This window comes from Pleurodeles waltl, chromosome 6, assembly GCF_031143425.1.
Source record: "Pleurodeles waltl isolate 20211129_DDA chromosome 6, aPleWal1.hap1.20221129, whole genome shotgun sequence".
Lineage (NCBI taxonomy): Eukaryota > Metazoa > Chordata > Amphibia > Caudata > Salamandridae > Pleurodeles > Pleurodeles waltl.
Window position 1 is genome coordinate 1,446,396,239 of NC_090445.1, and position 27,632 is coordinate 1,446,423,870.

At 45.8% G+C, this 27,632-nt stretch overlaps 1 protein-coding gene across 2 annotated transcripts in view; it reads left to right on the top strand.

Annotated features, from left to right (window-relative positions):
* The window catches only part of ARHGAP22 (Rho GTPase activating protein 22), a 466,096-nt gene that overhangs the window by 214,805 nt on the left and 223,659 nt on the right, over nt 1-27,632 (top strand). The gene's annotated exons all lie outside the window — the stretch shown is intronic.

Sequence of the window (27,632 nt, forward strand, 5' to 3'; positions counted from 1 at the left end):
GTCACAAGAGGGGGGGCCAGATAGGTAGCCCGGAACCCCAAAAACTGGAACGGAAGTAAACGGCAGCCATATTGGGGGAGCACTACAATACGGTGTAGTAACTAGTAGTAAAAAAGAAACAGAAGGAGTCCTAAAGTCGAGCCAAGTTAACTATTCAAGTATGGGGAGACGATCGTGTAGAAAGGCAAACTGAAGCAAAACCCCTAGTAGTGATGTGTAGCATGTAGAGTAATATTTAATAACCTACAGAAAAAAGCGTTATGGTAATAATTGAGCTTGGTGAGATACTGTAAATGCACTTCATAGAAGGAGGCACATGTACATTGCATATAGTAAAGATACAAGCGTACATCATAATAATAAAAAAGATGATTGTGGGGGAACAATACATATAGTATCAAATCACTACATATTAGTGATGCAATCAGCAAAGCAGGCAAATGTGGGTATCAACTCAATATAGAGACCAAGCAATAGGTACAGCAATAGATCAAATTCGGCGTACGCTGGAAAAACATTGATATAGCAAACGTAGACGTGTGGAAATTAATGGTAGGGAACAGTAGAATGGATATTGTAACATAACTCTATATACATTAGTAATGAAGACGCAGAAAAACGTCTGTAGTGTGTACACAGATAAAAAGTGAACAACAATAATATATATGTACAAAAGAGAAAACATCGCAACTGGTCAGACCTAGGAGGGATGACAGCAAAAGAATGCCCGGCTTGAAGGAAAAGCCACCTGAGCCGACTGCAAGGATGGACCTAAGGACTTTAGCACTCTCGCTGCCCCTCAGGAACTCTATGAGGGACAGTAGAGGTATAGGCCTGCTTGGGGGGACCGTGGCTGCAGATGGGTGGCCTCCGTCAAAAGGGAGCCTCTGACTCAGCTGCTGACACACAGGTGCCACGCAAGACAACCAATGTGATGTTGCCTAGGGAGTGCAACAGTGAGAGTATCCTGCTGGTAGACTGTGGACGGGATGAAAGGAAGCCCCCAGTGAAGGCAGGTGCCAGGAGTCAAGACTGAGGACAGGGCCAGCATCAGTAACAGGGAAACCAAGCTCCATGAAGTAACATAACATTAAGAGGCCAGAAAGTCTGAAGAATCCTGTCTCGGTGGCTAGAGATCACCACTAGGAATTAGGCAAGATTGTGGAAATCGGAGCAAAGGGGCCTGAGAAAGCCTAAAAAGAAGTCTGGTCTGCCGCACACTTGGCAGGAAAATGGAATAACTAATGCTCTGCTATGATTTGCTTAAATTCCCACTCCCCCACCTTCAAGCACCCAGTGAACAGCACAATTTATTTTATTGTTTGTGGTGAGGAGGGGGGTCTCTTAGGACATCCTCCACAGAGAAATGTCGTAACCCTGGGGACCTCATCCTGTGGGGTCAATGGAATTTGGAGTTTGTCCCAGAGGCTCGAACACCCCAAGACAGAAGAGAAACCATCAGCGGACACCACTGCAGTCTCAAAGCCTGAAGCAACTTTACTACTTTTGGCTATTCGCTAAACCAAAGTGTAAAGTTACTCATAAGTGAATACTTAAACATTCCTAGTCCTTGAAAAATCGAATGAAGTCCAACTATTTAAATTATTTGATTTAGTTTAACACTGTTTCGAATGGGATTTGATTTTCAGTTCCTAACTCCATTATTTTCTATGAAAGGGGGTTACAATACTAATATTTGGCTATGTGTGGTGCTACACTTACTTAGCTCTGAGCTGGAGCTGGGACCCTTTTTGGCTATAGAAACTATAGAAGTGCATGTTGCGGCTACTTGTGGGCAAATTTATTTGTGGGTGGATCAACCCACCCTCCTAAACCCCTCCCTGATCCTCCATGACCCTCTCTAAACCCTTCCTTACACCCCTGTATCCCACCCACATTTGAAATTAGAACATAAATCTCTATGTATGGAGATTCTGCAGCCAGTGAGCGGATTTCCACACATATTATATATATATATGCGTATATATATATATATATATATATATATATATATATATATATATACATATGTATGTGTGTGTGTGTGTATATATATATATTGAAATTGTGTATATATATATATATATATATATATATATATATGTGTATATATATATATATATATTGAAATTGTGATTTGTAAGTTTAGGGATAGAGTTTATGCCTCTGTCGCTCCTATACACACATATATATATATACATGTGTGTATAGGAGCGACAGAGGAATAAACTCTACCCCTAAACTTGCAAATCACAATTTCAATATATATATATATACACATATATATATATATATATACACACAATTTCAATATATATATATACACACACACAAACATATGTATATATATATATATATATATATATATATATATATACATGTGTGTATAGGAGCGACAGAGGCATAAACTCTACCCCTAAACTTGCATATCACAATTTGTATCACGTTTTGCAACACTACAAAATATACTGCAAAATATAGTTTGTAAATAGGTCCGAAAGTGTTCCAATACTTATACTTTTGTTCAAAGGAGCACTACATGTTAATTATGGCTCCCTTCTGTTTAGGTACCTAGTACAAAAAAAGAGATGTCCCCTTTAAATATTTGTAGATAAGACAGCATTCATCTACCTAGGTTTCCAATCAGATTTATTTTAAAGGACTTAATCGTGAATGAGGACTTATTATTCAATAGAACAAAAAATGTTCATACCTAGGAGCAGTACATATCAAAGTAGTTCACTAATTATACACATATTTTCACAGGTATTTTTTGTAAATACACTAACTCTTTAGAGGCATCTCATAACTAATATTTTCAAAGGTAAAAGTTGCAGGGTTCACACTGAGAGGTGCCTTTACCTGATCCTCTAGTTATATGAGTTCACATGTAGTCCACAGAATAAAAGTAAATATCAGAATGTAAGATCAACAAGTAGAATAATGTCTGTTGGACCTGGTCCTCTCTACAGGGTCGCCCCAAACATTTTGCCTTCACCCTCTTGTTTTCTGAACCCATGTTTGGTGGCTTTTAGGACTCAATGAACATTAGCACTGCTATCAGTGCTAAAGTGTGTGTGCTCTCTCAAACATGGTAAAATTGGCTTACACCCAATTGCCACATTTAATGTACTTATAGGTCCCTATTAAAGTGGTACTACAAGTGCCCAGGGCCTATAAATCAAATGCTACTAATGGGCTTGCAGCATGTATTGTGCCACCATTTTACATAGCCCTTTACAACATGTCTCAGGCCTGCCATTGCAGCCTGCGTGTGCAGTTTCAAACTGCAACTTCAACCTGGCAAAATACACCAAAAAAAACCAAAACTTTTTCCGGGCCTAAACTTCCTTTTTAAGACATATATGTCACCCCTTGGGTAGGCCCTAAGCACTGGTTTAATAATACATTATGTATAACATATGTACAAATCCTCCAATACCAAAAATATTCATTTAGCATTTTTTTTAGAATGCTACGTGTCTCACTCGCTTAATTCAGAGCGCGGATAATACTTTTTGGACGTTACTAAAGGTACATAATCACCGATACTGGTTTGAATGTAGGATTTGTCTTTCAGACATTCGTGGGAACTTTAATTTATTTCCACAGGTGGGATATGGGGATATTAGTTGCTTTCACCAAAAACAGAATCATGCTATTGAGGCATATGACTTTAAAATAAAGGAAGAATAAGTGCAATGTTCTTGATAAAAGATCTGCTCAATTTCAGGTCTTCTTGCACATCGATTAGACCATGCCGCTTGGTATTCATAGTCTCTCCGGTAATCTCGGATGTTTAAAATAACAGGGATTTAAATATTTTGTACATCGCTGTCAAGCCTGCAAATATGAATAGTTCATTTCTTGCGTGTTTCTGCCCTCTAGTGGCAACAATAATGAAATGTCCGGAATAGTACAATCTCTTGGCAAGTCCTTTTACTAAGCGAGGTTGTAATAACTCTGCGTTATTGCGACATTTCCTCTCGAAGACCTGTACTTCGAAATGCACAGTGCAGAATTTCCCAAGAGTTCCAGTCTTAAATTCAAGGCATTGTTTAATGAATGAACTTAATAACGAGTAATGTAGTCGTTTGATCAATTGTTTCGTTGTAATAATTCTAGAACCGAAATGAAGGTATATGCATCTGTGACCTCATGCAAGCAACTCATTGATACCTACAATTTAAAATACATTAATATTTCTGTGACAAAATTTGTAACTCGAGGATTACGTTCCTCCTGATACTTGTAGCAGATGCCAGATTATTAGTCGAAAAGAACTGTTTGAATTACAATTAGAAGGGTTCCATTTGGTGATGTAATAAATATATATTTTTTGCTGACATTTTGAACGCTGTATTTTTTTGATCATGAATATTTTGCTAACGTTAATAGTGATAATGTATAATTAATAATGGAGTTTCCTATACTTAGGTGTGCAACAGGATGTCACCATGCATAGCTAATGTGTGGTACCATGTATTGGTATTATTAAGCATAGGAAAATCACACAACTTTACTTTTATTTATTGTTGGTACATACTTTCATTTGCCACTAGTATTTCATGCAAAGCCAGGTGACACTACATTTGTAAATATGGCTTTAAGTGGTATCACATGGGTGTGTTGTCCCCACCTCCTTTTGCTCCCCTGCGCACGTTAACATGAGTTTGGCACCACGTGATGCAAGGCTATATTACAGCGCACACGTGCCAATTTTCGGGACCAAAACCGTTTCACACATTAGAGTTGATTGAACCTGCTGTTTGCGTCACTTTGTGTCACATATTCAGCTATGAGACTATGGGGACTTGGCGGCTGTCAAGGCACTGGAGTGGATGACTCAAGGTGATTGCCCCCGCTTCTCCTCCCCCTAATCAAAGTCTGGTCCACAGAGGTGGGATTTTCAATAATTTGTGGAACTTGAAGAATTAATCTGCGAGACTGAAGATCCTTGAGGAAAAAGGGGGCCAGTCTCGAAATCTATTGAATTTAGCTGGGTGCGTGACGAGTTTCTGGTGGCTGACCTCAGAGATGGGTGGCTTACATGGGTGAAACACGTGAGAGAGAGATTTATGTGCTGATGTTCGGAAAGATAGGCGCAACGAGGGAAATATGTCTTGAACTGAGTTCATTGTTTGATAGAAAGCCTGTACGGTATCTTCTGGGCAAGCATGATATGACTGTCACATTTGAGGCCAACAACAGCTCTCGTCACAGTGGCATTATCATACATGTGTGGACACTATCTGACTGTATGAGGACCTATGTAGTCTCTCATCTATAGACCTCCTGTACAAAGATGTTTTACAGGCATGAAGCATGTGATTTGCAAAAACACAGAGTTTGCAACTGCAAAACAATTTTTAAAAATCTATCCAAACCCCTTTACGATTCAGAAAATTCTTTCTGACTTCTAAAATGGCTTGTGTGATCCATTATGATTCCAAATAGAATCCTTATCCCTTCTATTTGATATTCTCAATTGAATGTTTCAATGGTGTGTAACTGCAATGAGCTTGCAAACCACTGATCAAGTACCAACCCTTGAGTTCAAGTGGTACCTATTTGCAAAGGGCAAGCTGTCCAGGTGGGACGGATTCTCCTAAGGGAATCATCTTCAGCCTCAAGGTGTGCAGACTGTTGTCCAAGGGACCACTATCTACTTCCACCGATGTATTCTAAACATCATCTTCAGCCTCAAGGTGTGCAGACTGTTGTCCAAGGGACCACTATCTACTTCCACCGATGTATTCTAAACATCATCTTCAGCCTCAAGGTGTGCAGACTGTTGTCCAAGGGACCACTATCTACTTCCACCAATGTATTCCAAACAAGAAGCATTTTCTTTAAAGTAGCACATGTCCCTTTAATGGACATTGTCTAGATTTTTAACAAAATGTTTCCAATTTGCAAGTGCAAAACAAGGACGGATGTCCCCTGTCACTTGCTGGCCTACATTAAAGACGGTTGTGAATTGTGAATTGCCTAATTAACATTTATTAGGCAGGTCATTTTGCCACACCTGGCAAATGCATAACTTGTGATGCAACATAGTATAAAGGTCGCATTGCAAATTACATTCCCATTCTCCCACTAGTCAGAGTGGAACTGCACATCCCTGCTTTATAACTACGAATAATAAGTACACTGGGCCCAAAGTCTCTTATTAGGTACCCTCCTCTGTTGATCAGGAATAGCACTCTTCTCAAGGAAGACCCTGAGTTTTTGGAATTGAGGACCAACATGATGCCCAGCTAATATATACATATATGTATATATATACATACTACTGGAGGTCACCATTAGGTAATTATAGTTAGGTCTGCTTTTCTATAGACAAAGCATTTTTTGGTTTGCTGATAACTTTGGCCCTATTTGACGAATCTTCACAAAACTTTCAAAAAAGTTATTCCACCGCAACACATTCCTCGAAAGTTTTGAGGTGACCCCTTAAGCGGGGGCGAGAAAAATAGGGGTTCCAAATCATAAAATCCCTATGTATTTTCCATGGTCCTCTTTAGACACAGCTACAGCAAAAATTGCCGAACCTAATTATGATAAATTTGGCAGGAAGCTAGATCTTGGTCCGTGGATTGTGCTTTTTGTGATTTAGACTAAATACATTCTGTAGTTTTTGAGAAATTGAGAGTAAAAAAGAATTGTATATTCAAATCGTTGGGTTTGCGGGAGTCGACGGTAACACAAATAAAAAAATGGAGGCCTGTGATTGGTCGGGAGGCCCATTTTTCCTGTGAGCCTTTACGTTTTTGCTGGAGCGAGAGGCCTCCATCAGTCTTGCAAGGGCAACACCCAGTTTGGCTGGCTGTTGGAATGTAAGAAATGAAATGGCAGCCATTACTATTTACTGTGAAAATGTTGAGGTGTTATGAAAATGAAATAAAAAAGCTAAATAAGGGAGCAGCAGGAACGCATGTTGTCCCCCTCAATTTAAAGAGACGGTGTCTAAGGAATAATTACTTTGAAGAAAATACATGTATATTGTTTTTAACCAATTTTTACGATCTTGTGAGACTCTCACAGGATCGTGAATATTAAAGAGGAATTGATGATTTCTGAATTCTCAATACACTCTATTAGTAGTAATGCATATTGTTGTGAGGAAGTGTGTAATAGATAAGTACTTTGAGGAGTAGATTGTTAATTCCTATTTAAACAAAAATAGAAAGGAGTGGGTGATATTTGAACAGACTGTAGTATGCACACTTGCTACTGTAAGAAAGGAGAATTACTAACCACACCCACCATTTGAGACAGAGGTCTCACTGGAGAGGCCAGTCTTTCTCCATACAGCCTCGTACGCACACCCTTCATCTGAGAGCGAGGTCTGAAAGGAGAGGGTAGTTGATGTACACACCCTTCTACGGACAACCATCATCTGAGGCAGAGGTCTGATAGAAGAGGCCAGTCCAGATACACACTCTAATATGTTCATCCGTCATCATCTGAGAGGGAGGAGTTAGTGAGGAGGCAGTCTCTCTCCATACATCCTACTACGCAAACCCATAATCTCAGAAAGAGGTCTGGAAGGAGAGGGCAGTTCATTTACACACCTTACTATGCACTCCTGTTATCTGAGAAAGAGGTGTGGAAAGAGGGGTAGTCCATGCAGCCACCCTAATATGCACACCTTTCATGTAAGAGATAGGTCTGAGGGAAGAGGCCAGTCTCTCCTAACACCATACTAAGCACACCTATCATTTGAAAGGGAGGGTTCTCACTGGAGAGGCCAGTCCCTCCATACACACTACTGCATTCACCTATACATGCCAATACACCTGACTCCCGATTTTATAAGCCGAAAATGCCTTTATTCTTTTCTGTCTCCTGCCGTATATTGCCTCTCCTTTAACAGAAGTGAATGGGGAAACATATTCTCTTAATTGTGATTTTAGAATCTCCCCCTTTCCTCCTCTACAATGTTGGCATGTATGTACATCTGTAATTTGAGACAGAGGTCTGTGAGGAGAGGCCAGTATTCCCCCCACCCTACTACACACACATCTGTCATGTAAGAAATAGGTCTCAGTGGAGAGGATATTCTGTCCTACATACTACTATTTCCCTACAATTTTGTTGCGATTCAGCTAGACTCTTGCAAGAGTAGCCACAAGCTTCAGGGAATGAAGCTTGCTGTATGGGCAAGTATGAGAGGCTCGCAAGACCTGAGGGGAAATTACTGAGCCTGCCACAATGTTTTTTACGATCCAGCTAGAGTCTCATGAGATCGTATGGAGGAAAGTAAAAAAGAAAGGGGGCCAAGGCTCAACCAGTATTTTCCATTCTTTTTGCATGGTTGAAGAAATGCTGTGATGTGATTGGGTGCAGAACCAGGGATAGTTCAGGTTGTTCTTGGTAATATTCGAGGAGAAGGGAGCCTGTTGGAGTAATGCTCACCAGAACTGTCTGAGTTGGAACTGAGACAGTCTGGTCCTCAGCTGTATATAAGAAACTGCTCTAAGTTCAGGTAATTGGAAGTATACTTTATGAACTTAGGTGAGAAGTGTCAGTAAGTGTAGGTAAATGTATTCTATACAAGGTTTAGTGATTGAAAATCTGTTTGTAGAGGTGCATGTTTATTAATATAGGTTTCGAGAGGTAGATTTTTAAATGTGGAGAGATATCACCTAGTATTGGATGTTGTGTGAAAAAATTAAATGTTCAGTCTGTATGTAGTTGGAAGTAAAATCGGCAGTATTTCTGAAAATATAAAGAAAAGCATCAGCAACCTGTTAATATGGCTTAGGGTTTTTATGAACGTTGCTGTGCACATATTTTAACCCTTTGATATTTTTGAGTGGAGATATTACCACTTATAGAGTAAAACAATCTGCTCACTGTTAAGAAAGGTGTGTGAAGAGGAATGTGCACTTTACAAATTGTTATGGAACCATGTTTGAAGGCATTTTATAACATAATTTCGGCTAACAAATTGCAGCGTTTGAGGCTGTGAATTTTTTTTTTAATAGAAAGGTAGATGAAGTTAGTGGTGCAGCACACATAAATATGTGATTGTGTGTGAACAATGTCGAAACCTTCAGAGAATGTAGTGATGTATCATTATTATCAAGTATTCATCTGTATGTAACTTAATAATTTTTGATTATTTTATCTTTTTTAGGGAACAAATGGAAAACAGAAGTACCATTTCACACAATATATGGAGGAGTAAAACAAAAAGTGTTTAGTTTGGAAGAAAGATGAAACAGTAACTGTGTGGAAAGTTAGCAAAAAAAATAATTGCACAAATTATGTTGTTACAAAGTGATTCAAGCGAGAGCCTTGCCAACTGTTCTGGTTTCCTTGAGTCTTTATATTAGTATGTCCTGATCATCTGTTTCAAAGCCTACTGAAAGATCTAACAGAAGAAGGGCAGCAACCTCGTTCTTGTCTACTGTGTCTTTAAGGTCATCCCGGGTTCAGATTGTGGTTGATTCAGTGCCTCTTTCTAAACTGAATCCAGTTTGGAAGTTGGAAAGCAGGGAAATATCTTTAATGAATTGGACAGCTGGGCAAATGCTTCTTTTTGATATGTTTGCTCTGGAATGGTACGTTTGCAATAGGTCTGTAGTTGGTGGGGTCCTAAGTGTCTAGGTTAGTTTTCTTTAATAATGGGAATGTGTATGTCCTTATTAAGTCTTCTGTGAAAACTACTGTTGTTAAGGAGATGTTGAAGAGTGTACTGACTGGGATGGCCACAGAAGTTGTTAAAATGATGTTTTTGAAGATTTGAGGTGGATAAGGGTCAAGATGCAGAAATTCAATTGGTGATAGTTCTTGAAGGAGCGAAGAGACTGTGTGAGCCATCCTCTTGAGGAGTCTGTTGCGAATGGGTTTGGGCTGTTGTGTTTTTTTGGTCAAGTAAGAATCCAACATGTTTATTTCAGTTGTGTAATGATATGCTAGTTTGTTACAAAAACCTTGGGAAATTGAATTGGTACCTTCTGTGCATTTTGTCTTAATGACTTCTGTGACTATTTTATAAAATTGTTCATTAGTGTGGTGCTAGCAAGATTTCAGCCACAAACCTATTTAGTTCAAGAAAGCATGATGCAACTACATAGGTTTGTGGCTTCCTTCCCCATCAGAGACAGACCAATGATTAGCTGAATATTAGCTAAGATCTCAGCATCCAGGGTAGACATTATCAACTGTGGTGATACCTGGCCAACCTGCAAATGGTAGGCATGGTATAGGAAGAGATGGATTAAATGAAACCAAAAGTGAAGAGCCACCTAGGAGAAAGAGTACGGGATCTGAGGTGGAGCAACATTTTCAAAGTAAGAAGTCACCTTCATAAAAGTCACAATAGCTGTTAGTTTCTCTTGAGAAAAGGGGTAAAGCATGTGCCATGTTTTTGGTCAAAAGCACGAGAAGAGTAATTTAATACCTTCTTTTATTGGATTGCAATGGTAGCAAAAGTATGCACTGTGTCCTGATACATTTTAGATAAAGAACCACTGGATGTATTTTTCTTTGGACCATTGGCAACCAGCTTTACCCCCGAGTGTATGACTTATTACTCTCTTCCTTGATAAATGTACATATTGAATGAGAGGCGGTTTATATATACTTTATAAAGGTTCCTAAGAGCATCTAAACATCTGGAAGGAAAAACGTGTTCCTCCATTTTCTTCTTAGAGTACACTTTGGACTGGATTGCTGATCTGGCGGAAGGCCTTGTTAGTATTATTACAGATTCACTTGGTGGGCCTAGAACAGATTGGGTTTGTACCCTGAATCATCAAAAATAATGTGCTCTCTACACTGGATGCAGTAATTTTCAGAGTTGGCAACAGGAAAACACAGAGTGGTGGTTCAAGCCACTACTGTATTCGTTTCTGCAGGACCCTCATTACTTAAGGAAGCTATAAAGGCTGAGGGCGGGCTGCAGCCTGCACAGAGAATTGCAAGTGTGTCTCCTTCCATGTTGTCACTGTCTTTGGAGGTGTAGCCGATACCCACATAATGTTAGGCAGACATCTAGAGCTATTTCAAAGGACAGACCAACAAAGTAATTGCTATAATGAAGAATGCGTAGCTGTTGATCTTCTTTTGGCATACAGGGAGTGCAGAATTATTAGACAAGTTGTATTTTTGAGGATTAATTTTATTATTGAACAACAACCATGTTCTCAATGAACCCAAAAAACTCATTAATATCAAAGCTGAATATTTTTGGAAGTAGTTTTTAGTTTGTTTTTAGTTTTAGCTATGTTAGGGGGATATCTGTGTGTGCAGGTGACTATTACTGTGCATAATTATTAGGCAACTTAACAAAAAAAATATTTACCCATTTCAATTATTTATTATTACCAGTGAAACCAATATAACATCTCAACATTCACAAATATACATTTCTGACATTCAAAAACAAAACAAAAACAAATCAGTGACCAATATAGGCACCTTTCTTTACAAGGACACTCAAAAGCCTGCCATCCATGGATTCTGTCAGTGTTTTGATCTGTTCACCATCAACATTGCGTGCAGCAGCAACCACAGCCTCCCAGACACTGTTCAGAGAGGTGTACTGTTTTCCCTCCTTGTAAATCTCACATTTGATGATGGACCACAGGTTCTCAATGGGGTTCAGATCAGGTGAACAAGGAGGCCATGTCATTAGATTTCCTTCTTTTATACCCTTTCTTGCCAGCCACGCTGTGGAGTACTTGGACGCGTGTGATGGAGCATTGTCCTGCATGAAAATCATGTTTTTCTTGAAGGATGCAGACTTCTTCCTGTACCACTGCTTGAAGAAGGTGTCTTCCAGGAACTGGCAGTAGGACTGGGAGTTGAGCTTGACTCCATCCTCAACCCGAAAAGGCCCCACAAGCTCATCTTTGATGATACCAGCCCAAACCAGTACTCCACCTCCACCTTGCTGGCGTCTGAGTCGGACTGGAGCTCTCTGCCCTTTACCAATCCAGCCACGGGCCCATCCATCTGGCCCATCAAAACTCACTCTCATTTCATCAGTCCATAAAACCTTAGAAAAATCAGTCTTGAGATATTTCTTGGCCCAGTCTTGACGTTTCAGCTTGTGTGTCTTGTTCAGTGGTGGTCGTCTTTCAGCCTTTCTTACCTTGGCCATGTCTCTGAGTATTGCACACCTTGTGCTTTTGGGCACTCCAGTGATGTTGCAGCTCTGAAATATGGCCAAACTGGTGGCAAGTGGCATTGTGGCAGCTGCACGCTTGACTTTTCTCAGTTCATGGGCAGTTATTTTGCGCCTTGGTTTTTCCACACGCTTCTTGCGACCCTGTTGACTATTTTGAATGAAACGCTTGATTGTTCGATGATCACGCTTCAGAAGCTTTGCAATTTTAAGAGTGCTGCATCCCTCTGCAAGATATCTCACTATTTTTGACTTTTCTGAGCCTGTCAAGTCCTTCTTTTGACCCATTTTGCCAAAGGAAAGGAAGTTGCCTAATAATTATGCACACCTGATATAGGGTGTTGATGTCATTAGACCACACCCCTTCTCATTACAGAGATGCACATCACCTAATATGCTTAATTGGTAGTAGGCTTTCGAGCCTATACAGCTTGGAGTAAGACAACATGCATAAAGAGGATGATGTGGTCAAAATACTAATTTGCCTAATAATTCTGCACTCCCTGTAGAAAGAAAAACAGATAGTATTGAATACTCTGCCAACCGACCTTTTGGCACAAAAAGAAAAACGGGATGGTATAAAAGACGAAGAAGCCTTTAGTGCGGCCCACCTTTCTTTTGTATGAAAGGAGTTAAAAATACCAGTTTCCTGTTCTTTGGCTTTCTTGGTTTGTTTTTGTAAATTTGTTTTTTGGTTCCAATTTTTGTTTCTTGATTTGCTTCATTTCCGTCTGAGTAATACTCACAGAAGGAGTATTGTTTCCTCCCAGTTATCAGCTCAACGGCTAGTGGTTGACTGCTTCTGTTTTTTGTTCCTGGTGGTTATGTCTTGATTCTTCAAGGACCTTGGCTCTAGAGCGAGATTGTGGTTACTTCAAAATCTTTCGGAAGAAAATGTCAATGCTTTTACTTGATCCTCCTAGTACGTTCCCAATCATATGCTTTGATTACACCTCTTTTTTGTGTTTCCTGTTACCAAAACTCGTTATTTGTTTCCTCCCTGACCTCTGCTCTACAGCTTGAGGTGTGCTCCAACGTGGTTTTGTTCATAGAGAAGGTGTTTTAGTTATTTCGGTTCTAGGCTCTTGAGATTGGGGTTTGTTACTAATGAATCTAGATAAGGCGTATGTATTTGGTTCCTCCTTGTTTTTGATCTCAGAGATTGTGCGTTCGCTCCTCCAAGTCCCTTCTGAGCTTATCCTGCTCTGACTCATTCAGTGGATAACATGAGTTTCAAATTCTCTCAAGGAAGAATACAGCCCTTGCAATCATGAAAAGTTATTCAACCCTCACATTTCCTAGCTAAAATTTAAATTTATAAAAATGATACCGTTTCAAAGTATATTTCATAATTTCAAAGTGCATGATTATATACAGAAGTGAATCTTGATCCCTCGAGAAGGCCAACCAGGATGCCCTCTGTCTGTCCATGCAGTCTGTCAACATGAGAGGTGCAGAGAGGCCTCTGTGTGAGTAGGATGGGTTTACTTAGTAGCCTACCAGTAGCCATCTTATCTAGAAGCAGTACTGCTCTACTCAGCTTTGGAAAAACACATATTTGTAGTGGTACAACAGCCAGAGACCTAAATCTACTGGCACTGGCCATGCCATTCAGAGGTTTTTGCGTGGGCTCTGATCAAAAATGTCATCATGCAGCACCCCTCTAGGACCTAAATATAAAATGGCAGCTGCAGATTCTGGTGTCAGCAAGTGGGAGGCCATGCTAACTGCAGCCTCATTAATAAAGAGTGCATGCTTGCTTTAGAAATATGTGCGCTGCAGGATTGGGAAGCCCTAAAATGTGCAGGGCTTGGTACATATGCTCCCACCTTCTCATCCTTGTGGCAGACATGGGATGGGACCTAAAGCCTTTGATGCAGCCAGCCGACTTGGAATTTAGCCTGCAAATCTTAATGGTCAATTTTCTTCTGACACATCCAGTCATACCTGACTGCAGTGGGACATTATTTCCTGTGAAGGACACGTGCACCTAGTTGTTCCAAATAGCAGTCACCAGATCAGCCACTTCAAGATGATTAGGAAAACCTTGTTTTTCTCATGGCATCTCGACGACGAACCACTACTGCAGGAGGAGAAGCTGAATTCTGTGGAAGTCAGAGCCATTGATCGGTCAAGCACTGCACAATAGATTACATAAAGAAGGGCAACTCGAAGAGCACATATAAACCACTGTGTACAATGTAGCTAAGAGGGCGACTAATGCCCTTAGAATTTATGCAAGCATTTCGCTTTATGTGTATGTATAAAAGAGATTAGGAGTTACTGATAATATGTCAGAGAGTTGAGAACATGCTGCAGCAAACTGAGTAACTTATAGTTTCATGTCTTGAATCCTGATCAAATAACTCATGGTATTGACACTTTGCTTTCGAGATCCGTGTGCTGCTAGCAGGACACGTTCCAAGACCAGATAGATTGCTTGGAGGATTATCAAGAACATATTCTGGTAGGTTACAATGCAATTTGCGAATAAATCTCTGCTTACGCATTGGCAGCTATAGCATAAGCATCTGAGTGTTACCCTCAGAAATATGTGATAGCTTCAGGCAGTACCAAAAAACAATGTTTCAAAATTCTAAACCTGAGATAGAAAAATCAGTAAACATTTCTTAAAGAAAATGACACAACAATGGTTAATATAGGACCAATGGATGGATCAAAAATATGAAGTTTTAAAGTGAAAGACACTAGAAGGTGCCAATTAAAACCAATATTTGTGGTTGTGGTTGACAAGGGCCAACGTGTGACTTCAGGGTGCCCCATGAGGTATAAGCTTTACCTTGGTACTCTTGGCCTGCTTTAGAAAACGGCAATCTGGTCTTCCGGTCTGCCAGGGGTACAGAGGTCATGAACTTTGGCATCCTGGTGGAGAAACATCTGTCCTATTTAGAAATCCGAACCTGACTGGTGAGGAGCTCTGTTCTGTAGAGGCAGCCAGCACTATTTCAACATCTCTTACAGTACTAAAGGATTTCCAAGATAGAGCCTTGTTTAAAGTACCGCCCTTCAAACATTATTACTATTAATAATAATGCAAAGAAAACAAACTTCCAAAGTGGGAGTTTGTATTATCTGTACTAAATGTTTTCTCCCTGTGCGTGATGGCCGTGTAACATTTTCCTTGCCATATCGGCCATGGGTTCCCATGGGCAAAGGAGTAGAAGTAGTCTTTCTTTTTGCATTTCGGATACTTTGTAATCTTCAAGGTACAAAGAGCAGTGTCCCTCAGTAGAGACCATTTGGTTGGTTCAGATGAGAGCAGTCAAGGGCAATGGTGGCCTGTAGCTCTGTGGGAATCCTAGATGAGGAAAGATGCACTGAAGATTTTACATGGTGTGGAAAGTGCGGGGATAAGCCTGCAATCCGTGATTACTCGAAGATTGCTATGAATATCTTTGGGAATTTGAGAGGTTTCTGATTACAAGTCTTCAATGTAGGTAGAAAATATGACAAACCCTCAGGGCCAGAAAAGGAAGTGTTGGGTCCACCAGAAATGAGAGGCTGAATTACAGCTGTACGATGTATGAAACTGTGACCTGTGGATAAGACTTGCTTTGAAATACTGTAGTTAAATTCTCTTTGTTTCACCTACAGAATCGATATTACATTTAGAGATCACCTCTAGCACATTGTGCCCAGTACTGTTGGTGACAGCAGTGGGGCTGTTTTCACCTATAGAAGGTCTATCTGGAGTATTGTGTCTGGTGCTCTATACCTCACTTTTAGTGTGTATCCTGCTTTTGGTCGCTCCCATTGGCATATTGTGTCTCAGCTTGAAAGCTCCATCAAGCATAGTGTGTTCAGACTTTGAGGCCACGTCTGGAGGGATGTGTCCAGTGGAAGAGGCCACCTCTTGGGTATTGTTCAAACCTGGAGGCTATAGGTGGAGCTCTTGTCAACTTCTAGAGACCAGGTATTGTTTCTTGTGTCCAATTTTAGAAATATCAATTGAAGAAATTATATTCATGTATACATAGAGGAGAAAGTGAAGGAACGGCATGGCGTTAAAAAATATGAAGTCGGGGGATACAAATATTTGTGACACCTTACTTTGAAAGCATAATATGCTGATTTTTTAGAAGTAAGTACGCAATACCATAGTGGCCTCCAATTTACCAGCTACCTTCCTCTCGGTGCACTTGGTACTCATGGGGAAAGGAATTACACTAATTTTTAATCTTGACCTAGAGATTGAAGGAAATTATGACTTGGCAAATGTTTCTGTTTTGAAACATAATAATTTGCTGGCTCTCTATCACTTTTTGGAGGTTCAGCGTAAAAATGTACTTTGAATGCACCATTCATGGTAAACATTTACCACAAATGAATGGGAACAACATGAAGGACAGAGTGCGCGCAGCTGTTTTGAGAGGTAGAGGTAGAGAGAGAGGGGTAGACGAAAAAAGAGAGAGGTAGAGGTGTAGAGAGGTAGAGATGTAGAGGTAGAGCGAGAGGTAGAGAGAGAGAGGTAGAGCTAGAGAGAGGGGATAGAGGTAAAGAGAGGGGTAGAGGTAGAAAGAGAGAGAGGGGTAGAGGTAGAGAGAGAGGGGTAGAGCTAGAGAGAGGGGTAGAGCTAGATAGAGAGGTAGAGAGAGTGCTAGAGGGAGAGGTAGAAAGGTAGATAGGTTGGGGGTAGAGGTAGAGAGGGAGAAGTAGAGGTAGAGATAGAGAGGGGTATAGGTAGAGAGAGTGGGGTAGAGGTAAAGAGAGAGGTAGAGGTATAGGGGCAGAGGTAGAGGGAATGTGAGGGGTAAAAGTAGAGAGAGAAGGGTAGAGGTAGAGGTGTAGAGAGGGAGAGGTAAGTAGAGGTAGAGAGAGAGGGCACAGAGGTAGCTAGAGAGCGGTACAATTTGATAGAGAGGTAGAGGTGTAGAGAGGTAGAGATAGAGAGGTAGAAGTGGAGAGATAGAGTAAGCAGGAGGTAGAGATAGAGAGGTAGTGAGAGAGGTAGAGGTAGATGTAGAGAGGTAGAGGGAAGTAGAGGTAGATGTAGAGAGGTAGAGGGAAGTAGAGGTAGATGTAGGTAGAGAGATACAGAGAGAAGGTAGAGAGAGAGGTAGGGAGAGAGGTAGGGAGAGATAAAGAGGTCGAGAGAAGGAGAGATATCCAAGGGCAAAGTATTATCGCTCTCCTCAAAGTGCAGAGAGAGAGATATCCAAGAACAGAGCTCCATCACCGCGCTTGAAGTGGAGAGAGAGAGAGAGAGGGGGGGGGGGAGAATCCAAGAACAAAGCGCCATAACATACAAAACCTGAATCCTTTTGTGTGTTTTCACTGGTGTGATGTGAACACATTGCTATGGACAACTAAAAAAGAACACTAAGGCTGCAATGCCCAGATGGGAGGGGGAGCCACCACACACTATAACAGGAGGAAGAGTGAGCGTAGTGTGATGGCCAACAAAAATGTTCTCTTACTGATATCGCCTGGGAGGGAACTAAGCACGCAAAGGAGGGACATTTAGAAAAGTGCACCAATAAAAAGGAAGCATTCAAGACCAGCACAACAAAGAACAAATGGCAGTAGTGGGTGTGGTTAAAGCCCATGGAATGGATACAGCATGTCTTGCAGACAGCACAGGCACGCTGCCTATCCTCGACCTGAAAATGGTGCATAAGAGAGGGAAAAAGAGCAAACATAAAATGACCTCTCAACAGAGGCAAACAATAAAAAAAAAAAAATAAGCAATATACCCCAAAAAATGAAACAAGGTACTGAAGAGCAAGGGGTGTTGGACACGACAAAGACAGAACCCCCTAAGTGTTGCAACTCACTAAAGAACACAAAACATCCCTTCATATAGTAACTAGACTTCCTTCTACAAGATGTCCTCATAACTAAGCAGGAGACTTAAACCTCATTCTATTTCACCATTTCTATTTGCCAAAAATCAAAGAGTGAATCATATGTGGCTTTTCTTACCAAGTAGCCAAGAGATATATACAACATGTCTGTCTTGCAGTCAAGGCGGTGCCTGCAACCTTTTGAGAGAGCATGGGCAATCGCTTGACACCTGCCGGTCTCATTCACCCTGGAATCTTCAGAACCCTCCATGGTGGGGTAACAATATTTTGCTGAATGTTTCTCAAGAGAAACTAATAACTAAGACTGTATTCAAAAACACGAGAGAAAATGAATTGCATATTTTGAAAATTTTACCAAGCTGAAGCCAATTTTTGATCTTTAAATGCTAAATTTCCAAAATGGATATCACAAATCTGCCTGCGTAATTGAACTAGATTTTAACACATATTAAAAGGAAGCTTTGAATTAAGTCTTTAGCACTTCCCTGAGTGAAACGCTGAAAATTAATTGTAATCAGAGCCAGCATTTTGTAGCTATTCACTGTGGGGACATACTTTTCTTGTTATCTAGCAAGTCTTACTTTTATACAATAAACACCAGCCTTTTTGGCAACACTAAACACTTTAGGGTTACTTATATAATATATAAAAGTATTTTTTCTGCATACCAGAGCACTTCCCTTCCACATTTTTTACTGCTGGGGTTTAAGATGCAACTAGACAGGCCACAATGAGGAATGTTTTTCCAGTCACATATAACTGGCCTCTGCAGCCCACATGTTACATTTAACTTTCCTGCAACTACCAACACCAAGGTACCATGGCATTAGTGAATAGGTAAATAAGCGAATAACGTGCAAACAATTTTAACCCATGTTATCGAAATAATACACATGCACTTTAGACTCGCTCTTTAGTGCTCACTATCAAAATACTAACACAAATCTAACCAAAAAGGGGGAGAATGGCTCAAAAGGTGTGTGGATTCTCACACTATGACTAATTGTTGTTTCTTGATTTGATTTACACTGTCTGTGAGTATTAAAAGTGCAACAGTATCCAACAAAAGAATGGTCCTTTAAAAAATTTAGCACATTGGAATTTTCAGTAGAGCAAAGAAGTAGTAGCATACAAATTTGCCAAGCACTTGTTTACGAGTCAGAACTCTCGTCTAAATTAAGGACAGCTAAGCAGTGTGGAGATTCGGAAAAAATCCACGAATAACCACAAAGGAAGAGGAGGAAGAATGTCCTAGATTTTTTATGTTTGGTCACCACGTTTTCTAACATCCAACTGCATCTCGAGGAGATAGGGGGTGATTCTAACCCTGGCGGTCGGTGATAAAGCGGCGGCCAACCCGCCAACAGGCCGGCGGTCCAAAAAATGGAATTCTGACCCTGGCGGCAACCGCCAACACAGCCCGCCACATTAACACTCCGACCGCCACCGCGGTACAGACAAACAGCGCGGCGGTCACCGCCAACAGGCAGGCGGCAGACAATGTACCGCCCACAGTATTACAACTCACCAATCCGCCACCTTTTCCGGGGCGGGAGCCCCGCCGATAAAAACACGGCGGAAACAGACTATGGACGGGAAAACGCTCACCAAAACACACTCCACGAGTACGGAGGACAGCATGGAACCCGAATTAAACATCCTACCTGCACTCGTCTACCTGCTCATCTACCACGAGTACGAACTCCGGCGCAGACGACAACGGTGAGTACTGCACCTACGACACACGGGAGGGGGGAGGAGGAAAGGTTACGGGCACACACATATGCGACCCCCACCCCCCCAAACTATGTACACACCAATGCAGAGCAACAATGCACAGTGACACCACCCAAACCCCCCTGAAAAATGCAAAGACATAATTAAATTGTGAACCAAAATTTTATATAAAAAATAGACTCTGATATGTATCGGCAACTATGCAAAATATCCATAACAAAATAATACTATACACACTGCCATGGAGAACCGAGGCAATTAGTCCGCTACATCAAAGTAAAATGGAACAGTCCGTGGGCTACAGTGTAGCGACACAAGGGCAAAGCCCACACAGGAGACCTGAGTCCTTTGGAGAGAACACTGCAGGGGCATCTGATGAAAATACTACAGGCACCTCAGGGGGAAGGGAAGGGGGGGGGGCACCACAGCCACATGAGTCCACGACGCAAGATCCACGAAGGGGCCACCATGCCCACTGTGCCATCCTGGGGAGTGCAAAGCCACAGTGTCTCAAGTCTCTACAGTGGGTGGGTTGCCCACTCTGCCATCCTGGGGAGTGCAAAGCCACAGTCTCTCAAGTCTCTACAGTGGGTGGGTTGCCCACTGTACCATCCTGGGGAGTGCAAAGCCACAGTCTCTCAAGTCTCTACAGTGGGTGGGTTGCCCACTGTACCATCCTGGGGAGTACAAAGCCACAGTCTCTCAAGTCTCTACAGTGGGTGGCTTGCCCACTGTGCCATCCTGGGGAGTGCAAAGCCACAGTCTCTCAAGTCTCTACAGTGGGTGGCTTGCCCACTGTACCATCCTGGGGAGTGCAAAGCCACAGTCTCTCAAGTCTCTACAGTGGGCGGGTTGCCCACTGTGCCATCCTGGGGAGTGCAAAGCCACAGTCTCTCAAGTGGATAACAGTCTCCACTGGTCAAGGAGGAGGCATGGTGGGCACAGTGAACCATAAACAGTGCTTGAGATGAAGGGGCCCAGCGGAGCGGTGCTTGAGACGGCGGGGCCCAGCGGAGCGGTGCTTGAGACGGCGGGCCCCAGCGGAGCGGTGCTTGACAGGAAGGGCCCAGCGGAGCGGTGCTTGAGACGGCGGGGCCCAGCGGAGCGGTGCTTGAGACGGCGGGGCCCAGCGGAGCGGTGCTTGAGACGGCGGGGCCCAGCGGAGCGGTGCTTGAGATGAAGGGGCCCAGCGGAGCGGTGCTTGAGACGGCGGGGCCCAGCGGAGCGGTGCTTGACAGGAAGGGCCCAGCGGAGCGGTGCTTGAGACGGCGGGGCCCAGCGGAGCGGTGCTTGAGACGGCGGGGCCCAGCGGAGCGGTGCTTGACAGGAAGGGCCCAGCGGAGCGGTGCTTGAGACGGTGGGGCCCAGCGGAGCGGTGCTTGACAGGAAGGGCCCAGCGGAGCGGTGCTTGAGACGGCGGGGCCCAGCGGAGCGGTGCTTGACAGGAAGGGCCCAGCGGAGCGGTGCTTGAGATGAAGGGGCCCAGCGGAGCGGTGCTTGAGACGGCGGGGCCCAGCGGAGCGGTGCTTGACAGGAAGGGCCCAGCGGAGCGGTGCTTGAGACGGCGGGGCCCAGCGGAGCAGTGCTTGACAGGAAGGGCCCAGCGGAGCGGTGCTTGAGATGAAGGGGCCCAGCGGAGCGGTGCTTTAGACGGCGGGGCCCAGCAGAGCGGTGCTTGACAGGAAGGGCCCAGCGGAGCGGTGCTCTTCTGCACGGCGGGCCCTGTTCAGCGGTGCCTATCTTCACGGCGGGCCCTGTTCAGCGGTGCCTATCTTCACGGCGGGCCCTGTTCAGCGGTGCCTATCTTCACAGCGGGCCCTGTTCAGCGGTGCTCTTCTGCACGGCGGGCCCTGTTCAGCGGTGCCTATCTTCACGGCGGGCCCTGTTCAGCGGTGCTCTTCTGCACGGCGGGCCCTGTTCAGCGGTGCTCTTCTGCACGGCGGGCCCTGTTCAGCGGTGCTCTTCTGCACGGCGGGCCCTGTTCAGCGGTGCTCTTCTGCACGGCGGGCCCTGTTCAGCGGTGCACATCCAGTAGGTTCAAGGGAGCCAGACCTGGCCTGGACTCCGTGCTCAGACGCCCTCCGGCCGTGATGTTCCTGGGCCCTTCGGTGACAGAGTCCTGGGCCCTTTGGTGTCCTCCTTTACAGCTGGGATGTGGCATGTGGGGCCCACCTGCTCCGCGCTCCTGCTGGCTGACGTCTCCGCCCTACTGCCCTTACGCTCCTTAGATGGGGCTCTCGGGCCCTTGCCTCCCCTAGACGTTGTGGCTGGTGGAGTGGGCGAACTCTGCTCCTTGGGGGCAGCCGTGTCAGTCTTCGCACGGCGGCCCTTGTGTTTCCTGGTCCTCTTGCCGGGGGGGGGGCTGGATGTGTCCTTGCTGCTGATGGAGGTGTCACTGCTGGCAAAGGGTGGACTCCAGAACCCATGCACAACAGTGGCACCCGAAGTTGGGCTGGTGGTGGCTGTGGTGCTCTTGGGACTCTTTGCAGATGGAGGGGGTAGGTCATCGGAGGGGAAGAGGTCAAGATTAGCCAGGAAAACTTTTTTAGGGCCAAGGTAAAAGGTAGGAGAAGTGGAGATGGAAGTGGAGGAAGAGGATGTGGTTGTAGGAGAGTCAGGTGTGCTGTCATTGGGTGAAGGTGCAGGTGCTGTAGGCTGTTGTGAGGTGGATGTCTGTTGGGTGGGTGTCTGCCTGCGTTTGTGTGTCTTGGAAGGGGTGGTGACAGACACAGTGGGAGAGGACACAGGGGACGTGTAAATGGCAGTGGGGGTGGTGACTGCACGCGTGCGGACTGTACAGGAGGGTGTGGTGGTGATGGAAGCACTGGCTGATGTTGGTGTGCATGCAGGTGTGAGTGGAGACGTCACAGGGAGGGAGGAGGGAGACGAGGAGGAGGGGGACACAGGGGTGGTAGTGACTGTTGTGATGTCTGCATCTGTGTGTTGCTTGGGTGAGTGTTTGTGGGATCTGTGGTGCTTGTGTCTGGATGAGCTGCCCTTGGGTGTTGAGGTGTGTGCAGGCTGGTCAGATGGTGTGGATGGGATAGGCTGAGGAACAGGAGACAGAGACAGGGTGGAGGCAGTCAGAAGAGGGAGGCTGGAAACAGGGACAATGGCTGCCGTCAGTGCTGAGGCCAGAGCATTGAACGATCGTTGATGGGCAGCCTGACCCGAATGAATGCCCTCCAGGTAGGCATTGCTCCGATGCACCTCCCTTTCTACCCCCTGGATGGCATTCAAAAGGGTAGTCTGCCCAACAATGAGTGTCCTGAGGAGATCAATGACCTCCTCACTGAGGGCAGCAGGGGTAACAGGGGCAGGGGCTGAGGTGCCTGGGGCGAAGGAGACGCCCGCCTTCCAGGGTGAGCGGGCACGGAGCGTAGGCTGAGGGGCTGCTGGGAGGGCGGGGCTGGTGCGCTGGATGGCGGCTGTACCTGTAGAGGCGGGGGCCCGGATGTTGCCGCCACCGCTAGGGAGCTCCCATCCGAGGACGTGTCGCTGTCGCTGCTCTCACCAGCGGTCCCCGTCGTGGTGCTCCCCTCGCCCTCCGGCTCACTTGGGCCCTCGGTGTCTGTTCCTGTGCCCACCGGGGCCTTGTGGCTTGCAGCTCCCTCGTGCTCCGATGCCAAATCTCCTCCGCCTGATGATGCTAATGCACATATGCACAAGAAGATGAAGAAGAAGGGTGGGGGAGAAAGAGAAGACCTGGTTGAGTGCATGCAATGTCAACACCGTTGGCGGAGAGGACAGACACAGGAGCCGCATGCACTAAGCCGCGCATTCGGGGCACACTACTCAGTACTTCTGACTCGGACAACAGGTCAGGAGACGACAAACGTGCACATGTGTGAGGCTGGACCATCAATAGCTGGACTTGTCACCCTACGGAGGTGGGGGCTGGGAGCACAGGGCCATGCCTAAGGGAGAGGACTACACTACAGAAAGCACCCTGGCCTAATGTCACCCCCAACCCTCCTCCCCCACCCAGACGCCTCCACTGCGCGTAAAGATAGCTGAATGTGCTGGTACTCACCCCCTTGTGTCTGCTGTGATGCTCTCAAGCGCCCATCCAAATCAGGGTAGGCCACCGCCAGGATCCGGGACATCAGGGGGGTCAGGGTACGACTGGCACCCCTCCTAGGTTGGGAGGCCATCCCCAGCAGTGACTCGGCGGTCTTCCTGGTTCCGCGGCGGATGTCCTCCCACCTCTTGCGGCAGTGGGTCCCCCGTCTGACGTGGACCCCCAGGGCCCGGACTTCCTTGGCGATGGCACGCCAAATCCCGACTTTCTGATGGGCGCTGACCTATGTGACATGTACAGGGTGGGAAGGAAACATTCATCAACTTACTGCATGTTAGATGTGATTGGCCCCCCCTCCCCAACCTTGCAATATAGCACATGCTCTCATCTGTCGTGCGTTGCACTCCTCATTCGCCCCCCACCCCACCAACTTACATCCACCCCACTCCACACAGGCATCGCCCATTCCATGTGCACCCGGTGTACTCACCTGTTGGTCTGGAGGACCGTAGAGTAACGCATACTGGGGGAGGACCCCATCCACGAGCTTCTCCAACTCTTCAGACGTGAAGGCAGGGGCCCTTTCCCCAGTCGCAGCAGCCATTGTCACTTCCAGACCGAGTTCACAGCAGCACTTGCAGTATAGGTCCTCTCCTGTGGATGATCAGGTCTCGAGTGATTAAGCAGATAGAAAATGGCGGTCACGCCCGCGGCGGTGCGTACCGCGGCGGTGCGTACCGCGACCGTCGGCGCACATCGTCATTGGCTCCTGAAACCCATAGGCTTCAATGTTATCCAATGCGGCTCCGTATAGCGGTCTTCGACCGCCTACCGCCACGGTGTGCTCCGCCAGCGCAGTGACCTCACATCCCATTGTCCCACTTCACAGGTCAGGCAGCCGCCATTTCAAGGGCCCACATGGCATAATCTCTACTGCGACACACAGGCCTAGGCCTGGCATTGCCACACATACACGCCTTTCAATACCTAGATAACCGTGTGCCATGCAAGCAGTGGTGAACGTACCAGTGAATATCCTGACTCTGTGCTCCATGTTGTCCTTCCTAGGCACCGTCCGCTGGGATTTGCGAGGAGAAGGATGAATCCTCGCGTGTACCGACCGCTGGTGGACCTGTCGACAATGGAAGAATGCCACATCATACTACGATACCGACTTGACCGTGCCACTATCCATGAACTGTGTGCCCAGCTGGAGCCAGCCCTGATGTCCCCCATCCGCCAACCCACAGGAATTCCCCCTCTGGTGCAGGTGCTGTCAGTCCTCCATTTTCTTGCAAGTGGCTCATTCCAGACAACAGTGGCCATGTCATCTGGAATGTCTCAGCCAATGTTTTCTAAGGTTTTGTCTAGAGTGTTGTCTGCCCTGACGAAACACATGCAGAGTTACATTATATTCCCAGAGGAGGTTGATTTGCCCACTGTGAAGGGTGATTTTTATGCCCTTGGACATATTCCCAACATAATTGGTGCCATTGATGGGACCCATGTAGCCTTAGTCCCCCCAAAAGACGATGAGCAGGTGTACAGAAACAGGAAGAGTTACCATTCTATGAACGTCCAGGTGGTCTGTTTGGCTGACCAGTACATCTCCCATGTGAATGCAATGTTCCCTGGTTCAGTGCATGACGCGTATGTGATGCGTAATAGCAGCATCCCTTATGTGATGGAACAGCTACAGAGACAACGTGTGTGGCTAATAGGTGACTCTGGTTACCCCAACCTGCCTTGGCTATTGACCCCAGTGAGGAATCCCCGGACCAGGGCTGAGGAACGGTACAATGAGGCCCATGGGCGAACTAGGAGGATCATAGAAAGGACCTTTGGGGTTCTGAAGGCCAGGTTTAGGTGTCTGCATATGACAGGGGGATCCCTGATGTACTCACCAAAGAAGGTGTGCCAGATCATCGTGGCCTGCTGTATGCTTCACAATCTGGCATTGCGACGTCAGGTGCCTTTCCTGCAGGAGGATGGTCCAGATGGTGGTGTTGAAGCAGCTGTAGAGCCTGTGGAGAGTGAAGAGGAGGAAGACTCAGAGGACGACCCAGACAACAGGGACAGAGTTATCCAACAGTATTTTCAGTAGCACACAGGTAAGAATCACACACGCCATTTTAATTTTCCTGAATGCCTCGTGCTTCTCAACTTTGTCTATGACCCCCCAGTTATTTGAAACTGATGTTTGATTCTCCCTTCCCTTTTCAGTGCTGTATGACCCACTGCGTGACTTCTGCTTGGTTAGCCCATGGACTAATGCTTATTGATCTCGGTATGTGTTCAGCACAAAGTTTACAGAACATAATTGATCGGTAATGTGTTTTACATTTGTAAAGAATACAGCCTGACTCCAGCATGATTTCAGTGCATTGCGTGATTTATTTTTGGTGCTAGATGATGGTACATGATATTCACACGGTAATGGGTGGGGGTGGAGTAATGTCCATGGCAGAGTCCAGTTCTCAGTCTCACAGGTGCATTGTCCATATGCCTGTGGAAGGATGGAGCAGGGGCAGTTCAAGGTTGGACAGGGTGGCAATGTGGGACAGTGGGATGACTTCAGGGGGTATCTCATGCCGGCGGGGGTCTTGACATCCTACTCTGTCTTATTTTTGGATCTCAGGCTCCTCTTGCGGGTGGTTGTTCTTCAGCAGGAGGTGGGGTTCTGGTGGCCTGTCGTTGTGGTGGGGCCTCCTGTCCACTAGCGCCGGCGGAGGTGGTAGGCTGTTCCTGGTCCGGGCTAGTGACAGGGGCCCTGTGTGGTGCCACATGGTCCCGCAACGTGTCTTCTATCCGGTGGAGGGCCTGGACTATGCTCCCCATGGCGGTAGAGATGTTGGTGAGATGATTGTTGAACCCCATGTAGCGTTCCTCCTGCTGTGCCTGGATCTCCTGGAACCTGGCCAGTACCGTCGCCATCGTCTCTTGTGAGCGGTGGTAGGCTGCCATGATGGTGGTGAGGGCCTCTTGGAGAGTCGGTTCCCTGGGCCTCTCCTCCCCCCCCCTGTCGCACAGCAGCCCTCCGAGTTGCCCTGTTCCCCCCGGACTCTGTCCCCTGGACGGTGTGCCCACTACCACTGCCCCCAGGTCCCTGTTGTTGTTGGGGTGGTGGGTTAGCCTGGGGGCCCTGTAGTGGCAGACACACCGCTGATTGACCTGTCCTAGAGACAGAGCCATGGGCCCGCTGGGTGGGAGCTGTGCTGTTGTTCCCAGAGGGGGTTGGGTCTGCTGTGGCCTGTGTGTGGGGAACCGACTGTCCAGAGGTCCCCGATGGTCCGGGCTGGTCGTCAGGTTCCAGGTCGACAGAGCTGCTGTCATCACTGGGTGCCTCTTCCGGGGGGGATGGACATTTCTGGACCCTCCTGGCCGGTGTGTTGGCGTTCGGGTCCTGCATGGGGTAAGAGAGTATGGTTATTGTTTCTGTGTGTGCTATTGTGTGCGATTTATGGGTGCCCTTGTCCCCCAGTGCTGTCATTCCCTTGGGGGAGGTGTTGTGGGGGTGTTTGGGGGGGGGGGGTATGTGCAGTGGTCATGCTTAGGTGATGGGTGTCCATAGTTTGTGGTGGCATGCAGGGGTTGGTGTTGGGTGGGTTGTGCTGGGGAGACATTCTCAGGGAGGATGTGTGATGGGGGGTTGGGGGTGAGGGTGGTGGTGGGGGTTGGCATGCTGGGGGGGGTGAAGTAGTTGAGATTGTACTTACCAGAGTCCATTCCTCCGTGTACTCCAGCGAGGCCATCAGGATGCAGGATGTTTAGTACCTCTTGCTCCCATGCTGTGAATTCGGGTGGTGTGGGTGGGGGTCCCCCGCCAGTCTTCTGCACTGCGATGTTGTGTCGCGAGACCATCGAGCGCACCTTTCCCCGTAAGTCGTTCCAACGTTTGCGGATGTCC